The sequence below is a fragment of the Talpa occidentalis genome, unplaced genomic scaffold (genome assembly GCF_014898055.3).
Source record: "Talpa occidentalis isolate TD23 unplaced genomic scaffold, MPIMG_talOcc4v2.1 talOcc4.17, whole genome shotgun sequence".
Taxonomy (NCBI): domain Eukaryota; kingdom Metazoa; phylum Chordata; class Mammalia; order Eulipotyphla; family Talpidae; genus Talpa; species Talpa occidentalis.
In genome coordinates this window covers 19,865,759-19,873,228 of record NW_023601754.1, presented here as the reverse complement: position 1 = coordinate 19,873,228, position 7,470 = coordinate 19,865,759, and the positions used below count along the sequence as shown (strand labels likewise).

The following is a 7,470-nucleotide window of genomic DNA, read 5'->3' as shown; positions in this document are numbered from 1 at the left end:
GACATTACTCAGCTCTCACTGTGGTCAGTCTAACAGGTGTAAAGGATGCTTCTTAATTTCCACAACTACTAAAGAGTTTGAGGATCTTTTCAGATGTTGGGAACTTTTTTGGGTTCCTCTTTCATAAGTCGACTGTTGATGTCTCTTGTCGATTTTCTTATTGGGATTGTTCTCTTGTTCTGATTTCCAGTTCTGTGAAGTCTATACTTGTAGTGTCTGAGATGGTGGCTACTAACCACGTATGGCTACTGAGGCCCTGCGATGTGGCTGGTCCAATTGAGATGTGACTAGAGGAAGAGAGTCTTAGAATTCCAAAGACTTGGTGTGAAGTATTGATGAGAATTCTCATTAGTAACTTTATATTGATTACATGTTGAAATGGTATATTCCAAATATATCAAGTTAAAGGAAATACAAAAAATGAACATTATTTGTTTCTATTTCTCATTTTAAATCTGGTTTTATTAGAAAAATTTTAATTATATAAGTGGCACCTTTTATCTAAGTAAAAAGTGCTGGGCTACTAGATTTTAAGCTTTTGTACATTTCCAATAATACTGATGTCTTCTCTCACTCTGCCTTCTTTTAGTAAAAAAGGATGCCTTTATGCGAGGCATCCTTTATTTTTGAGAAAGACTGATTTTTGATGCAAGGCAAAATCAGTGATTTTGTTGCCTTATGGTTTACACTTTGAAATGTATTTTGAGATTTTTCTCCTCCGTTCTGGTTCCAAAAGATATTTTCCTAAATTTGTTCTATTAGCTTTATAGCTTCCTCTTTCACTGCTAATTTTTTAAGTCCTTGGAGGCCACATTCATGTAAGGCATTACATGGGGATCTTGTCTTAGTGAGGTAGTTTTCCTGACACCATCTATTAAACAAACTACTACTAATTTATGGGACTACCTTTGCTGTGTGTTAAATTCTTACACATATACAACCACCCCTCCCGCCCCCCCCCCCAGGGATCTGAGATCTCTCATCTGGTCTATCACTAGTTAAACCTGTGCAGCTTTCCCATAAAACATTATTCTTATTAAAGAATAATACACTACTGAGGACATAGATTCCCTGGTACAACTTACACTTAATGGCTCACAAAAAAGTGGTCTTTTGTGTATTCTTTATTGAAACAAAATCTTGCAAATACCATTAGCTATGCCATGCTTTTTCTAAAAAATAAAAATCTGTACTCTCACCTAGCTATATAGAAACTAGCCTCCCACACTGCATACTTTCTTCTAATTCCAGTTTGTTCAAATCTTCAGTGTTTTTATGCCTTTTCTAATGGTGATACAGACAAAGAGATGGGTTGTACTTATTGCATTTTTTTTCATATTAGTCTAACCATTTTTAATGCATCAGGAAGAGCGAGCATCTTACCAATGGCAGATGTCTCTTTTGCCTTTTACTAAGAAATCTAAAGAGATGTTTCCATATGTATAATTATGTCTGGGAAAATTTTAAAAATACTAGACTGCTATTTGATTTTACATATAACTGGGGAAAAACTGTAGGGGCTGGTGTTCATGTCCTGAGTGTTTGGTTTTTCAAGGTCTTATGACACATGACACTTTGCTTTTCATTATTAATTAGTGTCTCTTGCATTAAGATCAGGTAGGCAGGCTGGGAAAGAGCAGGTTTGCTGCAGCATCAAACCCTTTTACTGACACCAGATTAGGTGATCCAGCGGTGTGCCCAAGACCTGCATCCAGCCAATCAGACAATGGCATCCTCCTGGCCCCGACTGGCTCATGATGGGCATGTGACCAGGTCAGACCAAGCACACTCAATTCTAGGGTTTTGTTGGACTCTTAGAAAGAGGCTGCTGAGTCTTCAGCTGTCAGGCTGGGCCACCCGGGAAGTCAGTCTGCCAACAAACACAGGAGGCCTACTGGCAAAGTGCGAGTTCCGCCTTCAGCCTGGTCCACCCTGCATGATGTCAGCCCAAATATGTCCCCCTTTTTGTTTATGGCTATGTGGGTTACTGATGGTCATTTTCAAACTATAGAAAACCTGAGGAAACACTACACCCTGTTCTTTATTTTCAAGGCTGCTTTTCTGTTTGTAACAGTCTCCACTGAGGGGAGAGGGCTGGGTCAGTCTAGGATCTCCTAGGAATGATATTTTGCCCCAGGCTTCCTGACGCCTGAAGGGAATCACCCTTGTCAGAGTCACTCTCTAAACTAGAGCCCACAGGCCTCAACAAGGAGCCCACCTCCCAAACTGTGTTAAGTGTCATGACTGTGAACAATTGCCACTATGTGAGGTGACAGACATGCCAATCAGCCTGATTATAGTCATGGTTTCACAGAATATACGTATGGTAAAAATCAAGTCCTATGTTTTCATATATATATATATGTATGTGTATGTGTGTGTGTGTGTGCGTGAAAGAAAAAAAAAAACACAATGCTGAGGCGAAAGTACCTGTTTCTTATTTCTGATCTTTGCGGATGTTCTGGGAAAAGGGAGGATTTGCCAACTCAGCAACCTTCTGTGCACCTAATTACCCAGCAAGCTTTGTGTTAGAAAGAAACAGTGACACAGGGAAGCAGAGCCCAGACTTCAAAGAATCTCAGGGATTCTGACTTGCAGCCTCATAATCAGAGTACTTGTGTCCTCCTAGCAGAAATCCAATGCTCATGAACAGTTCTATTGTTAGGGGGAAAAGGATGTCCCAAAGCTAATTCCATATAGGCTTTGTGGACTCCACCCCCACCCTAGGTCAAAGTCAAAGACACTGGGAACTCCAAATCCCATCATCACCAAAGGAAGGTGGCTGGGACCTGAGGGTGGGGTTAAGCAGCCAGGTGGATATAAAAGGCAGACACGTGGGCTTTGGGGGTCCCCCATTTTGGCTCTCCGCCAGCTCGCAGCGCCCGGCCAGCTCTGAGAGTGACTGTGGGTTTCCAGGTCGTCGGATCGGGTTGGACACATTAAAGACTTTATTTCCCTATTTTTTCCCTGAGTTGTACATTTTCCTTATTTCCTTTTCTGTTGTAAATAAACCTTTTATTAACCTTTTGTGTGTGTGTGTGTAGTAGATTATTCATAAGTCCCTTTAAAGTGCGCGGGTGAGGACCCACAGCCAGGAACCCGTTTTAATATCGGGGTTGCTCTATAACAGCTTGGCGCCCAACGTGATTTGCAAGTTTCACCCGTGGTTGACCAGCCCAAAGTAATTTTTCTTGCGTTGGTCACCATAAAAGCGCATTAGGTCTGCAGGACTCACAGTGAAACTCTTTGTTTCACGTCTTGAAAAGTTTTTTTTCTGCGCATACGGCTCTTGTGGGTGTGGTTTTGACCTCAACCATGAACTTCAGCAGTTGCTCTATAACACTATGGCAAAACTCTTTAGAAAAAGGTCTTGAAGTTTCTTTGGAAACGAAATGTTCATCTACCCTACAACCAAACATTCCTAGATTTCACTCAAGAGAAATGAAAATGTGTTTACACAAAGATGTGCAGGCAATTGTTGCCTTAGCTTATTCATAATGGTCCCCAACTGGAAACAACCCAAAAGTCCATCAACAGGAGCAGGATTTTTTTTTTTTAATGACTTACTCATATAATGCAATCCCACTCAGCCATTAGCAGTGAACTACTAAACAAACAATCTGATTAAAAAATAGGCAGAGGAACGGCAAAGACATTTTTCCACAGCAGACATACAAGTGGCCAATAGGTCCAGGAAAACATGCTCAGCACACTCACCATCAGGAAAAGGCAAGTCCAAACCACAATGAGATACCACCTCCCACCTGCCAGGATGGTTATCAGCAGAAAGCCAAGAGCTACCAAGTGCTGGCGAGGAAATGGAGAAAAGGGACCCCCCATCACCCCTGCTGAGACTGTAATTGGTGCAGGCCCTGTGGGAAACAGTATGGAGGGGCCTCAAAAAGTGAAAGTAAAACTGCGCCGTGAGCCAGCAATTCCACTTCTGAGTACTTATGGAAAGGGAAGGAAAACTCTCACTTGAAAAGATTTCTGCAGACCCAGGCACTGAGCCGCCATTGAGTCTCAGCAGCCTCCCTCTCAGGCTACCCTGCCTCCCCTCGCTCCCTGCTTTCCCCTCTGCCGGCCGCCTTCAGCAGGTCAGTTTTCACCACAAAAAGGAATCATACCCCAGGTCAGCTATGCAGAAACTTTACTCTTTTGATCCCTTTGCTGATGCAAGCAAGGGCAATGAACTGGTTACTGCTGGCACTCAGGATCACATCCATTAAGAATTCAACAGAGAAACGGCAGGAAGACCCTTGCTGCTGTCCAAGGATCACTGAAGATTACAGTAAGAAGAATGCAGTGAAGGCGTCTAAGAAATATGCCTGCAATGGTGCTGTGATTGAGCATCCAGAATACAGACATGTAGTCCAGCTACCTGGCAACCACTGCAAGAACAGATGCCAGGTCCTCGTAGAGACTGGACTGGCTAAGGACCACCAGTAAAGGATAAGGGGGTGTAAGTGCTTTTGGCTCACTGAAGCTCAAGTGAGATTTCCTTGCAAGGAGCAGAATTTCCCTTCGGTCCCTTGTCATAAGTTTAAAAACCTCACAGCTTGTGTCATGTAACTATCTGGGGGTCTGCTTTTAATGCAGACTAGTGTAAATCCTGTATGGCATAGGCTGAAAATAGTCATAAGAAATATATATCTCCCCTGGTGGCGCAGCGGTTGAGCGCTGGGCTGCAAAGCTGCCCATAGTCTCTGCAGCAACGGTTCAATCTCCGGCCACCGGCGAGGGTCCCATATGGCGTTCAGACCTCTCCTGCTGCCCGCTGTATTTCATCAGCAGTGTATTTCATCAGTCTGCCTGTTCTGTTTCCCGCTCTGGCTCTGGCGAATTCTCTCACCCTCCTGCACTTCTGACTGTACCCTGTGCTTGTATAAATAAATAAATAAATAAATCTTTAAAAAAAAAAAAAAGAAATATATCTGTATTCACCTGTTCATGGCATAGACAAGAAAGCAGCCTAAGTGTCAGGCAAGGCAAGAATGGCTGAGGATGTGATGTATATGTACAGTGGAATATTACTTGACCATGACAAAGTCAGTTGCTACTTGGAACAAGTGAATGGATCTTGAGGGCATGGCAGAAAGACACTATGTGATTTCACTTGGCTGTGGAATCTAGAATGGTGGTTAGGAGGGCCTGTGGGTGCAGGAGAAGGGGAGAGGCAGATGAGAGAGCACCAACTTTCCACCCTACCACGCGTAAGTTCTGGGATCTAAGGCACAGGATGGTGAATGTGGTCAGTGACGCTGCAATATGTACTTGACAATGGCTGAAACTGTCAAATGGCTGAAACTGCAAATCTTAAATGTTCTCACTACACAAAAAGGAGTGGAAATTGTATGACAGAACCTGTGGTGTTAACAGTTTGTAACATGTTAGGAGAGCCACACAGACACTTTCAACCCACACCATGTCATACGGCAAATATATCAATAAAGGGGTGAGGGGCAAGAATTACTGATAAACACAAAAACAAATGAAGCTCAAAAACACGATGGCGAGAGAACGGCATGGTAGACAAGGGCACGTGTATGACTTCGGCTACCTGGAGCCTCAGACCCACACACTGACCTGGTTAAAAAAAAAAATCAGGACAGGCGCCCTTGCAGCTTGGGCGACACCAAGTTGGGGGGCCCTCCAGGCCCAGCCCCGCTGAGGCCACCGCGTGCCCCTGCTCCGGAGCCGGGGCCAGAGCTGGGGGGACACACACGGACGGGCGTCGCGTCTGCATATCAGGTAAGCATGATTTTAAAGGCTGTTTCTGTCCCGCAAATGTCGGGGCACACTTATCTAGGAATTCTGTCACCGAGCTGACATTCCAGTACCGCGCCCTGAGCGGCCCCCGGCGGCGCGCTGGGGATGGGGTTGGGGGTGGGGGCCTGGCCCTGCCACCAGCTCGGGGCTGAGGGGGCCGCGCACCCGCACCCGCCCGCGGGACCCACGGGCAGGGGGACCGTGGCCGCGACCCAAGCCTACGGAGGCAAGAAAGGCCGCGCGTCAGCGGACAGGCTAACCTGGGCGAGCAGGGGCCTCCGCCGGCACCGGCGCTCCTCTGGGGTTGCTCCTCACACTCTGGGGGTGCTCCTCAAGTCGTCGGGCCTCACTGTGTTCGGGAGTGGCCCTGGGTCCCAGCCAGACATTCTCCACAGCCCCGGAGGGGCGTCCTCGTCTCTTCAGACCTGGGGCGCAAGGCCCGGTCTGCGCGCGCCTGGGACTCGAGGCACCGAGCGCAGCGCACCTGGGCGCCCTGCGCTTCCGGCGCATGCGCACATGCTTGCACGTGCCCAGACCCAGGTGCGCCCGCCCCGCCCCTGACGAGGGGCGCCGCGCCTCCTGCGCAAGGGCGGGGTCCGCTGCACTGTCCGCCACCAAAGCCGGCTCGCCCAGCCCAGCGCGTGAGTCCGCACAGCGCTTGGACAGCACTGGGTCTGGGACCGAGCGCTCCTGAGTGCAATGATGTCACCAAGATGGTGCAGAGGTGGGGCCAGCTGTGCCCCCCCACCCCGCAGCCTTCCCCAGGTGCATCCCAAGCACAGGGCTTTGAATGCTTGTCCCCTGCTGACCCACCGAGCCAACTTTCCCATGTGCCCCCTCCATAGCCAAACCCTAACCCAAGACAAGGCCAGGAAGTGGTAAAAAGAAGGATCTCGGGTTTCCTTCAACCTTTGGAAGCCAGAACAGGCAGCTTTTACATCTGGAAAATAAGCTATTATATTAATATGTCTAATCTGATTAAGGCTTCGCCAAATGCCTTTCCTTTTTCACTTAAGATGTTAAGGTAGAGGTTTCACACCAGATCTTTGTGCATAGTCAACAGTAACGAACTATTAGATACTAATTGATCTGGGTTGTAGCCACCTCTCTAAACAGACAAAGTTCTCCATTTGCAGAATTTAAACTATACCAGCGTAATTTGCCTTCCTTAATAGCTACAAATTTGTTAGCTTGACTCAGAACCAGTAAACCCGAGGAGCTATTATGTAAATATAGATAATGCAGCTCCAAAGATGGAAATGAATGCACAGATCTCCAGAACAGTGTTCTCTTTATGATGAGGTTTCTAATGGGGAATCTCTGAAAGCCTTGGGGAGGCACCAAACCTCCCCCTCCTCCCCAGGCATTTCGCTGGTGCTCTGGCAGTTGTCTCTGAGTATGAAGAAGCCCTTCGGCTTCCTTAGAGGGAATAAGAAACAGAATGAAGACTTCTCTGGGGCCCCAAAGCTAAATGTGGGCAGAGTGGCTTTAGAGGCTGCGTGTAGGTCTCTCTACTTCTAAATGGCTAGTTTTGTTTAAGAATAGTGTGCTGTCTTCTAATTTGTATTGAAATCAGTGCCATTAAAAGTAGTGTTTACTCTTATGAAGGCAGGGATTTGCACATTTCGGGAACTCTGGGCAAGGAGATTCAACTTGCCTTGCAGGAAGGGTCTTCCTAATGCTTGCATTTTATGGGAGAGG

The 7,470-nt window shown here is 46.6% G+C and overlaps 1 pseudogene; it reads left to right on the top strand.

Annotated features, from left to right (window-relative positions):
- Positions 1 to 4,139: 4,139 nt before the first annotated feature.
- LOC119250327 (eukaryotic translation initiation factor 1-like) lies at positions 4,140 to 7,193 on the top strand (annotated as a pseudogene).
- Positions 7,194 to 7,470: the final 277 nt, after the last annotated feature.